Consider the following 17,285-nt stretch of genomic DNA (forward strand, 5'->3'; position numbering starts at 1 on the left):
GGCAGCATAAGCGTCTGGAGAGCTCACAGAATGAACGACAGATAAGATAAGCGAGAGCGATGCGTAGGTGGTTGCTCCGTGGGAATGGCTTTATGCGAGCTACGCTTATCGGCCAGTAGAACCGAGAACCTGGCGAATAATAAAAATACTGCCCGAATCCTTATCGTTACGCCACCTTTTGTGAAGTACTAGCGCGTCACAGATGAGTTGGCCTGCCGCGTATCATAGCTCGCTCGGACTGCGACAGATTTCAACAGGCAGCCGTCAACGGTTAGCAGTGCGAGTAATGCCGGCAACTCGCCACTTTGTGATTCTTTGTTTTCGATAGAGGCGCGGAAGCGCCTTTCAACACTGGGCACGCCGTGGTAGTAGAAGAGGGGAGGGAAACGATGGTGGTGCAGAAGATTGGAGGAGCGGTCGCCCTCCTCCGTCCCCCCACAACCCCCTCCCCCCCTTATTTAAAGCGACCGCTGCGTCACACGCTACGCATCTAGGAGTCCCGGCTCTGCCCTGAAGAGAGAGAGAGAGAGAGAGGAAAGGCAGGGAGGTCAACCAGATATCGGTCTCCGGTTTGCTACCCTAGACTGGGGATGGGAGATAGGGGTTATAAAGAGGACAGAGAGGAAAACGTAAAAAAAAAAACGCGCACGCACACTCTAAAAATTTTAACACCCTTAAGGGTGTAAATGACTTGTCCCATGGGTGACACCCTTTTTGGGTGTATTGCTACACCTCAAGCAAAGGGTGCAAATTAACACCCTATAAGAGAAGGGGTGTTAATATGACGTCACCTCGCCTATGGGTGTAAAGCTAACAACACCCTTTCTATATGGGGTGTAACAGAGACACCACCCTTTCAATATGGGTGTAGCATGGACAACACGCTTCCAAAAGGGTATTATCCCTGCAAGTATTTTAGCGTTCACTACAGCCATGTAGTTAATGGGCAGACTAGCTGTTGTGAATGCTGCCTAGCCTTAGCTACGGTACTACCTTGTTCAGTATGAGCCAGAATCTGTGAGGCGTCGTCATATTGCGCTTCTGGTCCGTCATGTGGTAGCATAACGTGCGACCCTTTCAGGCAAACAATTGAAGGTTTCACCATTGCAGCAAGGCACACAGGCCATGCTTTTCGTAATCTTCCTCTGCAGTGATAGTACACTGCCGGTCGGATGCAGAGCGCAATAACAATGCGCGCTGCACTAAGGACACAGGATCTCCCGCACCTTGGTGCACCAGTACTTATAACCCCGTGGAAACAGCACACAGCCAAAAGCATAGTTACATGCATTTCAGAAATAATTAAAAACCTCCACTTTTCTTGGTCAAACATTTTCGCAACACCAGCTCGACCAGGAGGGAAAGACACCACAGCTCGTTGTTGTAGCTCATATTGAATGCAATAGAGCACAAGCAATGCATGGATTGGCGACGGTAACAAGTACAGTACTACAGAAGCATATGTTTGCCTGTCAAACAGTTTTTTGCCGTTTTAAGCACACATTTTGCACCTCTATTCATCAAAGTTGTCATTTATCGCCACGGGATGCTTCTACTACTACTTTGACACATGACTTAAAGGTAGCACTCAAAGCCAAAGAACAAAGTGCTTCCACGTCGAATCATGTTTCAGCATTTACGAACAAAACAGCATGTGTAGCTGTCCTTGCTGTTCAATATATAAGCATGCACTATTTCCTGAAATATATGTATGCTCCATTTACTGAAAGATACCTGCTTATACCCAATAACTTAGTTTATTTTTCACCATGTGCTTGCATTGAATATTGCAAAGGCATTGTAAGTTAAGCTACCAGAACAACAATCAGCTAGTCTAAGGTTACGTAATTGAACAACATTATTGTAAAATTTGTGACGAAATGTCAGAAGTATTTATTTCATTCAAGAGAAATGGTTACATAATAATGTTTGCACATTTTAAAAGTAAAAAGGAAGATGAGTAAAACCATACCAATACAAAGACATAAGCACCGAATAATGGCACAGGCTTGCTCAATTAAATTTTAAGCAGAACAGTTTTTTTAAATAACCTGACTACTAAATATCACGTTTTCATTCGAAAAGCACTGCATCTTATTATAAAGCACAAAAATAACCGGTCACATAAGTAAGAACAAGTCTGAGTGTGTCTTTAACACAAGGATAAAAAGTTGGGCGAGTTGGTACAGTAACATGATCTTGGATTGTAGCGCGAAGTGGCATGGACACAGACTAGAAGCAGACAGGATGAGCGCTAACTCTCAACTAAATTTTTGCAAGCTAGTCTCTTATCAAGTATACCTGTAGGCATTGCGACCATTGTGCTCCCAAGATGCATGAGGCATTAGTCATTGCAGAGTTGTAAGGACATGACAATCCTAGGATGATTATGTTCTTGAGGCTTTTTTTCCCCACTTTCCATCTTTTGAAACGTGTATACTTTAGTCATGAATACAAAAATGCTACAACTGGCATGTGATAAGTTTTGCATCTTATTTCCTAGCAGCTCATTGAACCAAGCCACGATGACAAATTTAAATGCTGTTACCTCATCAGACATTCAAATTTCTTAAACACAAACAAAACCAGATAGGCATTAGAGTGAGCATCACTTAAATACATTACACTGGTTTAAAGTTATTGCGCCACTTTGTGCCAGGTAAAAACGTTAGAAACATCAAAAATGTTAAGATTCTACGGCCAACCGCGAAAACTAAATAAAAAAAATCATTAAGCTTTCTTAAACGGGTACAGGAGCTTTACAACTAGCCGTCTTGGTGATGGACACGCAGATAGATGGGCAGCCATTCCACTGAGACGAGAATGTTGAGCGCTTCGCATGGAAGACTGTGAGACACTGCAGAGTAGTTCTTGGTCCACATGAAGGAGGTTGCTTGCATACACGTCTGGGCCACCATACTGAATGCATGGTGTTACCGGAGCTTTTTCCCCCTGCATTGTGGTAAAAAAGCATGGTTAAGTTTATACGATATTTAATATGCAAAAAAAAGAGGCGAGACATGCAGACAGGACACGAGAGTAGAGAAGTGAACACGAGCGCGAAAAACATGAAAAATTTCATTAAATCGTTTTATTAGATAAAATTTTTATACTGTGTGTCATTCATTATGAGGGTTCATAACCGCAACACATTTAATATATAAGCAGGTAGAATTATCAGCTTGGTCAGTTTGTACAAGCTCGTTTGAGGCAAGAAATCGAGTTTCACAAACACAACCTCAACATTCTTGATTGAAAAAGGAACACTTCACATGACATGCAGTCCTGTGAGTGGAAATTGCACAGTTCAAGAAAAACAAATTAAAACTCACAGACCGATCCTGAAAAAGGAATAAGCACCTGCTACTGCAAAAAGCGAATTAATTGATAGGTTTTAGTAGCACAAGGGCATCTTTGGCCAATTAGCGCCAAGCCTATACTGCAAAAAATAAACTTAGTGCATCTTTACAAAGCAAATATATAAAGATGACTAATGCCTCTCTGCACTACAGTTGCTTTGCTCTAGCGTGAAGTCATTTTAATGCATGCACACGTACATACACATGCTACACCCAAGTGTAACAGCTGCAGAATTAAAATTGGGCATCAACAAAGTCGCAACATTTAACCATTGATCCCAAGCTGTACTAGTGACTGGAGGTAGTACCAATATCGCCAATGACGAGTTGCACTCTTTCTGCCCGATGTTATGCTGCTCGTATTGTCAAAGATGAGTTACAGTCGGCATTGAGGGAAAGCTGCCCTCAAGAGCAGCTCTTATTTTTGTGTTATTTCTAACCAGAGACCAATGAAGTAATATATTTTTAGAATGAGAATGACGCCGAAAAATTGAGTACGTAAAAAATTTGGTGCATTTTTCCGGAATTAACTTGGGGGTTAACAGCTAAAGCGGCAATCCAGACACTAGAACAAGTTTTGACATGTTTGTTACCAGTGAATGCTAGAAAATATGTTGGCATTCTGTAGTTTTGTCCAACAATGCAAAAGGGATTCTTAATAACTGATGAAATAAATGGAAAAGTATCATGAAGTATATTTCGTGAATGTAACGCAGAATCACTCAACTTCTGTTACTATATAATCTCCACTAGATTAACCTGCACTTTCTGAACTAGTTCAGGAGGTGCTGAATTTCACTCCTCATTCCACCAGTTCAACGTGGCAGCACCTGCACGTTGTGATTCGTTTTACTTAGTGCAGGCTTTGTACAGGGCGAGTTCACAGCATTCCCTGCACTTGGCCGAAAGGTAGTGCATGTTTACGCAGCAGGTGTGGTGCCGCTTCTGCACGAGTGAGGCGCAGAAATCAGAGTTTCATACAATAATTACTAGAGGGAACTCTGACGTTAGTGTCCACAGGAGATCAAACAAGAACGGCTGTAGCAGCATGGAAATTATGGGAAGTACATGGATTTGCCTAAACTTCATCTGTTTGGCTTCAAACGGCATGTGACTTTGTAAACTAGTCATTCTCAACAATATACTGTGTAATAAATAAATAAACATGAAAATCGTCCGACGACAGGATTCAGACACAGGAACTAGAACAGAAGTCTGATATTGAAACCATTAAGCCACGGAGGCATGTAACGACAAGCGAGTGCAACGCCCTGATGAATTTATCGCGGGCATACCAGTGCCTTAAGACGCTTGGCGCCCTTCGATTTGGCTACCTGGACAAGCTCAATCGTTGCAATTAATAGCAATTGTGCGTGTTGACGCCGTCTTCTGCACTTCGAAGAGTATAGACTGCGCTGAAATTTACGGCAATGAGATTTATATAGCGTATAATATACGAAGCCACAAGAACGTCTGAATTCACAAGCACGATTATCCGACAAATCCATGTGCTTCCCATCATTCCCATGGTGGTACGACTGCAGCGCCAGAGTTCCCTCTAGTAATTACTGTAAGAAACTCTATGGCAGAAATAACCGAAGTGCCTCGCATTTTGTTCTGGAGTAATAAACTAAGTTTTGCTGGTCCCATAAATCTTACTGGTCATTAATTCCAAGTTTTAGTGCAGTCACATGTCTAGTAACCAATTGTGGTATTTTGCATAAACATTGCAAAGCCAACTGTGGTGAATGTTCACCCTGGTAAATTGTTTATGATGGAGTAGCATAGGCTACTGAAGCAATCTCTGGAAGGCAAGTCAAGTAATTTTCTTATTAGCAGCCTCTAAACAGCATTCGAGCTTATGACACATGCACCTCAGATATGCAAATATTTCCTTGACTCAGCAAGAAGCGATGCTTCATGTTCCACGAGGCTACCTCTATCAAAGCAGTATTGGTGCTCTCTAAAAACAATGCCAATGCATATTATCCAAATATTTTTCAGGGGCAACAGTTATGCCTAAAATCATGCTAGATTAGTTTTTTTAAACACATGCTCAGACCATGTTAGAAGTGCTTCTTAAAATCCTCCTATTTATTAGACTAGTCATATATCTGTACACAAAGGCTACTAATTAGGTCCCATGCTATATCATCTTAACAAAAACTTCACTTAGTAATACACATGCTATGATAAGATTTGAGACCACATTGAGATACTGAACAAGGTGAATTCATTATTTTTAAAATGAAGCTCCTGTTCTTCCAAAGGAGAAGAAAGGATACTGAGGGTCAAAATTTTTCTGAATCACAGCTGGAAGATGCCAGGGAAGGCACGTGGAAACTTATTTGTAATTTTCTATTTAAATGTAGAAATGATAAAGGGAAATGAAAATGGTAAAAAAAAAACCAGGCATGGGGGGAGAACGAACCTACAGCCTTTGCATTAGGCATGCGATGCACTAACCACTGTGCCACCGAGGCAGCATTCAACCATCCACAATGGCCCCTAAGATTGTCGACGCTCGAACACGGCAGTAGTACCACAGTGGTTAGTATATCACATGTGTAATGTGAAGGTTATGGGTCCGTTCTCCACCCACAGGTGGATATCTTTTAATCCACTTTCACTTACCCAGAATTTATCATTTCTATACTTCATATAAAAAAACTTAACACATGTTCCTGTATGCTTTCCTTGGCCTCATTATCTGCTGGCTTCTTCCAGTTCTGTTACTTCCAACACTTATACATATTCTAATCTGGTAAGTAAACCGTTCTGCATGATGCTGGAATACAATATAAACATTATTGCATGGCAGTGTTATGTAGAATGCCTTACATTGCCCAGGCAAGGTGTATTTATGTCAATCTGAAAAAAAAAACCATTTCCACTCTAGGCAGAAATGCTGTGTACTGCTGTGTGCAACAGGGTTTAACGAAAACAACTTGTTCAGAAATAAAGCCACCAAACAACGAGGAAACATGAAAACTAGATGAAAATTTGTGCAGTTGCATGTTAAAAATTTAGCACAGCAACAGATAAAGACATAATGAAGGAAGCGCGAGGATGGTTTATTTTGGACACACGAGGCAATATACTTGAAAGATGCATATGAGCTTACACGTGGAGAAATATTGTTTATGTAGTAGCTAAACTACGAACAGGCCTAGAACACACTGATATAAGGTGTCGAGCATGTCAATCTTATCATGCCCTTAAGTCAAAGAAACATGGCTGTTTCTCATGATTCGCTACACATGGCTGGCTTACACAACTTAGCCACTTCTATATATGCCTTGTAATTACCAGGTGGTCTGTATAACACATGCAAGCTTTAAATATGTACAACTGCAACGTAGCTGGACAGCACCAAGGTAATGTCGTTTGCCATCGTTTTGAGGAAGTGAAACCAATTCTTGCATTTTTCGTAATTAGGTAATTAGTTAACAACGATTACTTAACTGCTCAAATATTATATTCAAAGCAAAAGTGTCAGTGCGAAAATTGTAGAGCACCCTGAAAAATTCCCAATCCAGCTTTCTACTGCTCAATAGGTGCAACAAATGTTTCTTTCAAGCTTGAAAGAAGCCAGTGAACACATGCAAGTGCCGTGCAACTAACCGCTCGTGCACCTGAACACCATTTGGCTCCTCCTTTCATGCTTGAAAAAAAACTTTTTGAAAAGAATATTTTAGAAATTGATTCATTATTGACTATGTTTTAGGCAAAATGCATGAAATAGTGTGACTGCCACCTCCATTTTCGGCGACATGAATTGACTCCATTTTCATGTCCAAATCCAGCTATACATGGTGTGTGTTTTGAGCTAGTTCTGTAATTTAGGCTGGTTTTGACTAATTGAAGCTTCGCACTTTAATAATGGAGTCAGGTTAAAAAGAAATCGGTACATAAACAGTCGCTGTCAGTACTCCATACTCCTTTAACTTAGTGCAAAGTGCTTGTGAGCCAAGAAGTTGGTAGTTCTAAGCAGTATTTCTCATTTTGACCTAGTGTTATAGCCCACTTACTATGATGCCATGCTGCTCAGTCATGCTGGTCCCAGCTTCAATCTAGGCCATGACAGCTGCCCTCCAATGAGGGTAAAATGCAATAACGCTTATGCACTTACATTCAGGTGTACATTAAAGAAGGCCAGGTTCCCAAAACTTCAGGCTGTGACTTTGGTATGTAAAAGCCCATAATTTAATTTTAATATCTAAAGGTGCTTTATTAGGAGCAGGGGCATCATTTTGAGCTTTTACTGCACTGCCATGGCACCAAGAAGCTCTAAGTAAATAAAACAATTTCATGGACAATGTACATATCTTGCAAACATTTACAAACACTTCTCTGCATGCACCTCTGTTGCTGTTATATTTAGATCCGTATGCCAAGGCGGGTTATGATGTTAGAACTTGTTTCAAACTTGTTTTTTTACCGCTTTAAAGTTGTTGGTTACCTTGCATCTCATTGTGTGTCGAACGCACATTTCAGTGCATCAATTTCTTCAGAAAGTGAACTCCTCTTTATTTATTTGTGCATGCAAAAAGGGTTCAGAAGAACTGCTTTCTGAAGGTCTGTATAAGAACAAAAAACAATTCTATGTAGGCTGCACAGAGAGAAAGGATTGGTTTGTAAATATGTTATTTAGTTCTTAAAAAAAGAGGCAGCTGTCAGTATTCTGTTCCAAAGTAAAAATTGGCCCTACCTGGCTCTGCTTCAGTTTCCGATGTTGATGGTCCATTCGGGGGCACTCAACTGATAGGCTGCACTTTGGCGATGTCGGGTGTGCTGTCACCAGGCCCAAGGTCGATCGACAGCCTCACCAAAAGTCGAGTCCAAACGCTATAAAAGAAATATCTCATCATTTTGCTATCAGTTTTGTCATCTTGCGTGTTTCACACACGGCCGTCGGTGGAATATTTCGTCACTTGGATACTGAAAGAAATTCAAGCATTTTCTGGCAGCCAAGCTGATGATGATGATGTGTGGTGTTTTATGGCGCAAGGGCCACGTTTGGCCAAAGAGGGCCATGACAAGTGGTAATGTTGACGATGTATTATGGAAGATGTAACTTGGCTGTAAACTGGCCTAAAAATTGTCGCTGTAAAGTGCGTAAAATCTACGTGCTATAAAATTATGGCGATGACTAATGACAAATAGTATGAACATTAAAATCCATCGTGGAAGAATGATGCAAAATAGAAAATATACAGGATGGTAAAATTACTTGGAGCACTGCTGCCTCGCCAGAGCCCTTGAAACACAAGGGCCTAGAGGCATGTGCTATACGAAAGAGCTATCACAGCAGCATCCTCTGAAGAGAGGACGGCAGCCAAGCTGAATACACAGTAAATGGAGAACATTAAAGAGCAAATGCAGTTGTCACATTAGATTGATCAAGTACAGCAGAAATGGAAAATAAATCAGTGATACTCTGTTGGCTTTGAATGCAAGAAACGTAAAAACAGGAACTTGCAGCCACGCCACATTGAATTTCCCGCGTTTGCTACACCTCACAAGTTTGGCATCGTCCGGTACTCGGGGATAGTAACCGCTTAAAATCAAGATGAACGAGCGTCGGCATAAATTAACAGGATACTTAACCAGGCAATATTGGCGCATAAAACAACTCACGTAGCGAAGCTACTGTCAATTACCCGATGACGCATCTGCGGGCGAATTCAAAAAGGAAAGAGTTTCACTTGTTTCACGCCTACTAAGCTAAGACAGAATTCGAGTTTCTTACTAAACTATACTGGATATTTACGCTCCGAATAAAACGCTGGAAATTTTGTTACGTCACATTGCATACGTATGAAAGTGGGGAAATTGCTTTTGTTGTATGCTGCCCAGACGGCATGCAGCAGCTACCTCTCATGCAACAAAAGCATGAAAGTGGTACTCGTGACACCGAAAACAAGCATATACAGCGCCAACGTTACGCCCCTTGGAGTTGGAACTAAGCACGATAAAGCCAGTTAGTTTTCTAGCTTTCATAACGCCATGAACACGACCAAACATCGAGCGAAACAACTCTCTGCTCTCGAAAATTATTACCGCTTCCATTTATATACTTATCGCTGCCACAAGCAAAAGTCAATGGGCTAGCTGTCCACAAGCCGCAGATTAGACTGACAGCAACATATTACGGTAACGTAAAACAATTTCCACGCTAACTTAGCAGCCGCGGTGTGCTCTAAATGCCAAAGTTCTCGTTTGCCGCTCGAAATTCACACCATGATGACGGGCACTGCATCTTTCACATGAAATATTGCACGCTTTGCGCCGGAGCTCAATAGGAGGGCGAAACGCATTTGCACGTACTACCTGAAATCCGCATGCCGGAAAGCCGTTGACGCTTCCGAGAACAGGGCGCACAGCCATACACCCGTACGGCGGCTTGACTTGGACGTGAGGCACTTCTACCAAACATTTCACATGCGACATGCTTCACACCGATTGCGCGAACACCAAAAAATGACGCAGGCCGCATTGCGACGCCGAGCAGACGTGCATCCACCGATGAGCTGCGTGCGCGGATTGCAGAGAACAAAGCCATACAAAACGTTAGGCGCGAAAAGATGGCGGCTCTCGTTGCGAAGACGAAGCGAACGAAGCAATGACGCGCGAATGAATGTTGCCAACTGTTGGTTCCGCGTTATGCCGGCGGTGGTGGCTTTAGTGGCGTGTGTTGCGGCTGTCTAACTTTTTATTTCTTTTTCCCAAACAGTATAATTAAGATCAGTTATTTGTTTGAATTTTTAACTGTGTCATTTGGCATTATCTTTGTCTTTTTATGCTATTAAGCGGCCAATTAGGGCCTCCCAGGTTCGCGCGCGCCAGCTGCGCGCGCAAATCTCAGAGGCCATAAGACAACTCGTTAGGAGATGCCGTTCTTGTCGTTAACGTTTCATCATCGTTTCTTCAACTGAGATAGGTAGTGTCCCTTTTCCCGGGGTTGGGAGGGAGCGATCAAGACGGCATCGCTCCGCGGGGCGCCGAGGAGTGGGTTGGTGTTGGTTCTTATCGCGAAATTCGCGAACCCTGCGATTTTTTTTATAACGTAAGCATTTCTATACTTCTCCAACAAGAAAAAACATCCGTCCGTCAGTCCGTACCACACGATACGTTTCAAAATAGAACCCGCAACAGCGAGTGAATTCACCTTCGTGCTAGCTCTCGCTTCAACGCGACCGAAGCGGCGAGAACACTGCGCTCACGAAGCTCTCAGCTCATGCCGCACTATGCGCTTTTCGCAGAACACTTTCAAGATAGGTGTACGCGCGTCTGTTTTCAAAGCGAAGTAAACGGTGCGAACACAGCGCGGGAAGGTTTCAGCAGTGGGCACACTCTGTCCACAATGCAGTTCGCTTTCAAGATACGGTTCGCGCGGCCGTGCCACAAGCAGCCGCCGCCGGAGAACGGTTGATAATGTTTCGGCGCGGATGAGGAGGGCTAAAGAGCGATAACAGCTCAAAACGAACGGAACGTCACCAGCGCGCCTGGCCCCGCCACCTGCAGTACTTTGCTTGCGCCGCCGACCAGAGCAGCTCGTGTCGCCGCAGCGCTGTCGCTTATACTTGTCGGCTCAAGTCTCATAACATTGATAACGACATGGACTGCGTGTAGATGAGGAAGAGTCACAATGCTTACGCACACTTAGACAAATCCGAGAGGAGTTCCGGTGTGATTTTTTTTTTTTACCGGAAATGTACAGTCAGCGGTGGGACCCAGAGTTGACAATGCCTGTAAGAGGGGTGCCAAGCTTTTTTTTTTTTTGTGAGAGTCTTGCCCAGCTCCCAAAGATCTGCTCAAGCTAAGACTTGCTGATGGCTGTATGGGTTTTTTTTTATTGTCGCATGCCCTCGAACCGCCACAGATCCTACAGTGTAATGGCATTAGAGCAGTATTCACGTGCAAAGGGAAATGCAGCCGGTAATTGGGCTGCCTAAGGTTTGCGGCCCGGCGGCAGCTGCCCTCCCGTCCCCTGTTTCCGTTGACAAGTTACAGGGAGGGGTCTAGAGCAATCTTACACCCTCTCCCGACAGTGGCGTAACCAGAAAATTTTTTCGTGTGAGGGGGGGGGTCCCAATTGGCCGTGGAGGGGGAAGGAGCGGGGCCATTGCCATAGCAGCAAAAATTTTACTGTTAGTGAGCGTTACAAGTGCCCGGCGTGCCCCACTTGGCTACGCCGCTACTAGCCCCCCTCCCTCCCCCCCGCGCAATCGACGCAAATCGAGCTATCAGAACGTGCATGACACGCATGCATGACATAACATGAATGACATGCCGCGAAGCTAGCATGGATGTCGTCACGTCATCATCATCATCAGCTTATTCTGACGTCCATCGCAGGACGAAAGCTTCTCCAGCGATCTCCAATACCCCTGTCTTGTGCTAACTGGTTCCACGTGTCTTCAAGTTTCCCAATTCCATCACGTCCACATTATTCTCTGCCGTCCTCGACTGTGCTTCCCTTCCCTTAGCACCCATTCTGCAACTCCAATAGACCAGCAGTTCTCTCCCTTACGCATTGCAATGTCTGCCCAGCACGACTTCTTCCTCATAATGTCAACCAGAATATCAGCTATCCCCGTTCGCTCTCTAATCCACATCGCTGTCTTCCAGTCTATTATCATCATGCCTAATAATTTTCATTGCATCACTCGTTGCGCGGTCCTCAACGTCTTCCAAAGCTTCTTTGGTAACTTCCAAGTTTCGGCCCCATACGTTACTAACGGTAGAAAGCAATGGTTAGCAGTAAGCTCCCTGGTCATGATTTAGTAATGCCTGCCGTAAGCTCTCCAGCTAATATTTTATTTTTGTTAATTTCCTTGATCAGAGGCCCCTGCGACTAATTAAGCTCAATAAACGTATTTCTGCGCAGGTTCTAGAGGCTGACTGCCGACCATGACATTCGTTCTCTCGCCACGCTGCGGAACATTACTTTTCTCTTCTGCATACTAACTCTCAGTCAGACTTACACTTTCTTCGACATGTTCCTCAAACGTTTGTTGCAAATAGTCTGCAGTGTTGCTGAGTATGCCAATGTCATCTACAAACCGTAAGTTGGTGAGCTATTTACCGTTAGCCCTCACTTCTAACCATTCCTAGTCTAACTGGTTGCACACCTTTAAGCATTGAGTGATAGCATTGTAAATATTTTGCTATTGATCATATGAAGCCTTTTGCAGATATCTGGCTATGCAAAGTCTGCGCGTTAGTGTCATCCGTTCGATATCAACATTCGTGGGAAACTTCGTTTTTGACCACTGTTCGGAGCCAGTGCGCTGCTGCCTAGGTGCCCCGATCTAATCATTCCAGCTACCTGATTCAAGCGCAGGTAGCGCGCGTTTCATGTACAGCCAATATCAACGCCTTAACTGGCAATGTTCATTTATCATATACTGTAAGCTTGTTCACTTACTCCCTTATAATTAGGGTGTAAATTAGAAAGACTGGGGGTGTTCCAAGGGTGTTTTCTTGTTGAACGCCCTTTTGCGCTGAAAAAGGGTGTTTCAAGGGTGTTTACAAGGGGTGAAAAGATGAATACACCCGCATTACACCCATAAGGGTGTGAAAATTTTAAGAGTGCACGTATGCACACAACACATAAGAGGGTCTGCCCTGAAGAATATGTATATGGTTAGAGTCCTCCGTTTCCGGTTGTGTATATATTTTTTTAATTGGGCGGTATAAATTGGGGGGGGGGGGTACCTTTAATGAGGAAAGCCAGGTAGCTATTGGGTTCCTTGCGTGTCCGAGCCAGAATGAAGCAGCCTGCTCCTCGCTTCCCCCTTCCTGTTAAATGTATACAGTTTCGTTTTTTTTTTTCTTCAAATAATGAAGCACGACGTCGGCGCTGGTTTCGCTTCCTAGCGCGTCATCCGCCGTTCGCATCTACTCGACCCGCTTAACTGCGATGTAACCCGCCGTGGTTGCTCAGTGGCTATGGTGTTAGGCTGCTGAGCACGACGTCGTGGTATCGAATCCCGGCCACGGCGGCCGCATTTCGATGGGGGCGAAATCTGAAAACACCCGTGTACTTAGATTTAGGTGCACGTTAAAGAACCCCAGGTGGTCGAAATTTCCCGAGTCCTCCACTACGGCGTGCCTCATAATCTGAAAGTGGTTTTGGCACGTAAAACCCCATAATTTAATTTTTTAACTGCGATGCGGTCGATGCGCCGTTCTCGTAGTCACGTGTACTAAACGCGGCTACTATGCGAGGGATCGGGACTGAGGGCGTTGGCGCGCTTCTTGGAGGGACCGGCTCGAGTCTCCACGTATCGCGACAAACAACTCGTGCGGTCGGCAAGCTTTGCTCAACTGTGCGAAAGCGTCATTGCAAAAGAGAGGCGCGACAGCGCGCACACGCCCCTCGTCCTTTTTTTTTTTTTTGGTTCGCGCGTCACAGGCAGTTGATAACGCTTTATCAAAGGCTATGGACAACTGACGCCGCTTCACGCCCTCGCCGCTGGCTGAGTCTCTCTTTCCCGAGAATGTACGTGAGGCATATTAACTTTGATGAAGCCGTCGAATTGCCCTGATTGCACTGATTGCACTGAACGCCGGAAATAGGTATAAAGACCTATTTTCGCGTTCGTTTTTGCAGCGCAAGTCGCGGTTGTACGGAGTACTGCCGAATGCCTTTTGTGGTTTCGTTGTTTTTCTTCTGTGTGCGCGCATGTTCTGCGTATCGCATGCACGTTTCAATTGTACCGCGCCTGCTTCGGCCACAGGAGCCTTGCGGTATTCTGAAATAAGTTAATAAACTAATTGTTTAACAATTAATTAGCAAGGAACCAAACAAAGCATACGTGGCAGTTTTGAAAACAATAAATGACATGACCCTTGCCCCCCTCCTTACACACATACAAACGCAATTACAAGTAAAACTCATTTACCTGATCTTTAAAGGTCCCTTAAACCACTTCGCTATTATAGCCTAAAAAAGAATTCTATGCTCCTCTCTGGGCTTTTCCGCTCCCTTCTTTGCGACGCCAAAAAAGGTCACGCGCGTGACGTCACCAGGGTAAACGCTGTCGATTGGTTCATATAACACCATGGAAACATCGGTTTTAAACCGACAGCTATAGCGAGCCCTTGCGGTGCAATAGCACGAGCTGTCTTCCTGGCCGTCTCGCTTGCGTGTCGTGCGCGATGAACTGTTTTCACCTCATGTATACAGCGCGTGAAGGAATAAACGTTTATTGGGTCCAGCAAAACGCGATAATAAAACGCGCACCCGGCGGCGTGTTCTTTCACTGCGCGCGCGGCGGGTAAACGTAGTGTATAGCCGAAAAGCGCGCGGAGTCCCGATAAGGGAAAGTTGACTGCGATTAGGGAAAAGCGCCGGCGGGACGTTCGGTTTGTGGCGTTGCGTCTTGTACATATCATCATCATCATCATCAGCCTGGTTACGCCCACTGCAGGGCAAAGGCCTCTCCCGCACTTCTCCAATTACCCCGGTCATGTACTAATTGTGGCCTTGTCGTCCCTGCAAACTTCTTAATCTCATCCGCCCACCTAACTTTCTGCCACCCCCTGCTACGCTTCCCTTCCCTTGGAATCCAGTCCGTAACCCTTAATGACCATCGGTTATATTCCCTCCTCATTACGTGTCCTGCCCATGCCCATTTCTTTTTCTTGATTTCAACTAAGATGCCATTACCTCGCGTTTGTTCCCTCACCCAATCTGCTCTATTTCTTATCCCTTAACGTTACACCCATCATCCGCTCTGAAGTATGTCATTAGCGCGTGAGTAGGACTTTCGCAAAACCCTCGTAAACATTGCGACGATTTCGCTTAGCCTGCATGATTATATACCGCATTTGTACACTGTAGACCCTTTAGCAGATGCAATGTGCAGAATTGCGACATCCGTTCGTGGTGCAGAGTTACGAATTTGTAAACTCCGTGCTTGAATTTCCTTTTAACTTTCCAATATTACGGATTATATCGTAAGGACTTCAATGCCCTAAATCAAAATTCTACTTGATACAGACACTAGAAACGGTATTTCCGTCTTAAACGCAACAAACTTCATTAAGCTCGGTTCAGTGGTTGTGCGCAAAAAAGCATTTCCTAACTTTGCGTGTATTTCAACAATGAAATCGATTGCGCTGCCAAGCACGAGGTCGCGGGATCGAATCCCGGCCGCGACGGCCGCATTTAAATGAGGCCGAAATGCAAAAAAAAGAAGAATAAAAGCACACGCGTGACGTTCACTGCATGGGCGCTGGTCAAAAAAAAAGAAACCAACCCGAGGTGGCCATAATTAATCGCGCAGTCTCCCACTAGGGATGTCTGCATAGTCGTGGAGATCGTGGTTCTGACATGTCACACCCCATAAAAATTTCAACCTTTCTGCAGTAAGGTAAATCGGAGTCGACCATGAGATAAATCCCGCCTTTTAACCACGAACCACGACACTGATATAATAGGCCGACGTGCCTATAAGCAATTGCAACATGGCCGCCCCCGGGCCGGCTTCGCACGGTCAAGAGCGAGCGATTGTCCTCCTGTTACTCCTCTGTCTGCCTGTCAGCCCAAGGCGTTTTCGAGTGCAGCGGTTTCACAGTGCAATGACCCTCGATATAAGTATTGCACATTGACGCGCGAGGGTGGATTAGCGAAGATTATTTATTTATTTTTTTTTTTAGCGCGCGAGCCGTGCTTCTTTCCCAACAATGTGACATCGTGTGGTGACACGCTGACTGCGGAACGCCTATATATATATATATATATATATATATATATATATATATATATATATATATATATATATATATATATATATATATATATATATATATATATATATATATATATATATATATATATATAAGCAATGCATTCATGTAGTCGCGCGAAGGTTTCCAAAGCTGTGCTACGATAACAGCAAAACAAAGCCCAACGTTGGTTTTCAAGGGCCCCTCGCACGAAGTCACCAACCTCACCTAATATTCATTTCAATAAAAAAAGAAAGGTTTGGTCATTGCAATCAGACAGGCACGGTGCTTAGATCGTACGCGATGATGGTCGTATCTGCAAACTATTACACCGTCGTAAGCCCACGAAAAACAGACGAAAATTTCTAACTTAAGCACCCACCAAAAAAAAAAACTTGGACCGCAGATATGCCACATACTTAATTATCTCATCGTGAACGTTTTATATGTGTGTTCTCATACTACAATACGAGAATATTGTATGCGTAGTAAAGAATGAGGAGCCGGAATCAAATTAATTCATTTAATTATGGGGTTTAACGTGCCAAAACCACTTTCTGATTATGAGGCACGCCGTAGTGGAGGACTCCGGAAATTTCGAGCACCTGGGGATCTTTAACGTGCACCTAAATCTAAGTACACGGGTGTTTTCGCATTTTGCCCCCATCGAAATGCAGCCGCCATGGCCGGGATTCGATCCCGCGACCTCGTGCTCAGCAGCCCAACACCATAGCCACTGAGCAACCACGGCGGGTGAGGAGCCGGAATCGACAGGAATGAGGAGCCATCGTGTCCTTGGTGTTCAGACAGTATTTGCAGGATGACTTGACAGTTTGAGAGAAAAAAAAATTGATTCTCGCGTGCATGTGTATGCAGAACCGGTAGTGTACTTTATTTATTTGTTTCACAACAACTGCAGGCCAGATTGGCCCAATCAACGTCCTAAGGCACGTCACTCACTTCGCCGTCGCACGAATTCAAGGCGCGCAACACGTCGAGCTCCTCAAGTTCTCGTTGAGTATACGGCAATTCTCACCCTCTCCTTTCATCGCTGCCGCAACGTGCAATCTAAATTTACTCTACATCGCAAACTCACGCGGGAAACCCCCATCACTCAGGACACGTCACTCAGGACACGTCACTCAGGACACGTCACTCAGGACACGTCACTTACCACGCAGGACA

At 44.4% G+C, this 17,285-nt stretch overlaps 1 long non-coding RNA gene across 1 annotated transcript; it reads right to left on the reverse strand.

Annotated features, from left to right (window-relative positions):
- Positions 1-1,861: 1,861 nt before the first annotated feature.
- LOC139060880 (uncharacterized) lies at positions 1,862-9,945 on the reverse strand. The gene is made up of 3 exons (XR_011515069.1): positions 9,693-9,945; positions 8,071-8,207; positions 1,862-2,952 (listed from the first exon to the last, which is right to left on the reverse strand). It is a non-coding gene; the product is annotated as an uncharacterized lncRNA (long non-coding RNA).
- Positions 9,946-17,285: the final 7,340 nt, after the last annotated feature.

Source organism: Dermacentor albipictus, chromosome 6 (genome assembly GCF_038994185.2).
Source record: "Dermacentor albipictus isolate Rhodes 1998 colony chromosome 6, USDA_Dalb.pri_finalv2, whole genome shotgun sequence".
In the NCBI taxonomy this organism is placed as follows: domain Eukaryota; kingdom Metazoa; phylum Arthropoda; class Arachnida; order Ixodida; family Ixodidae; genus Dermacentor; species Dermacentor albipictus.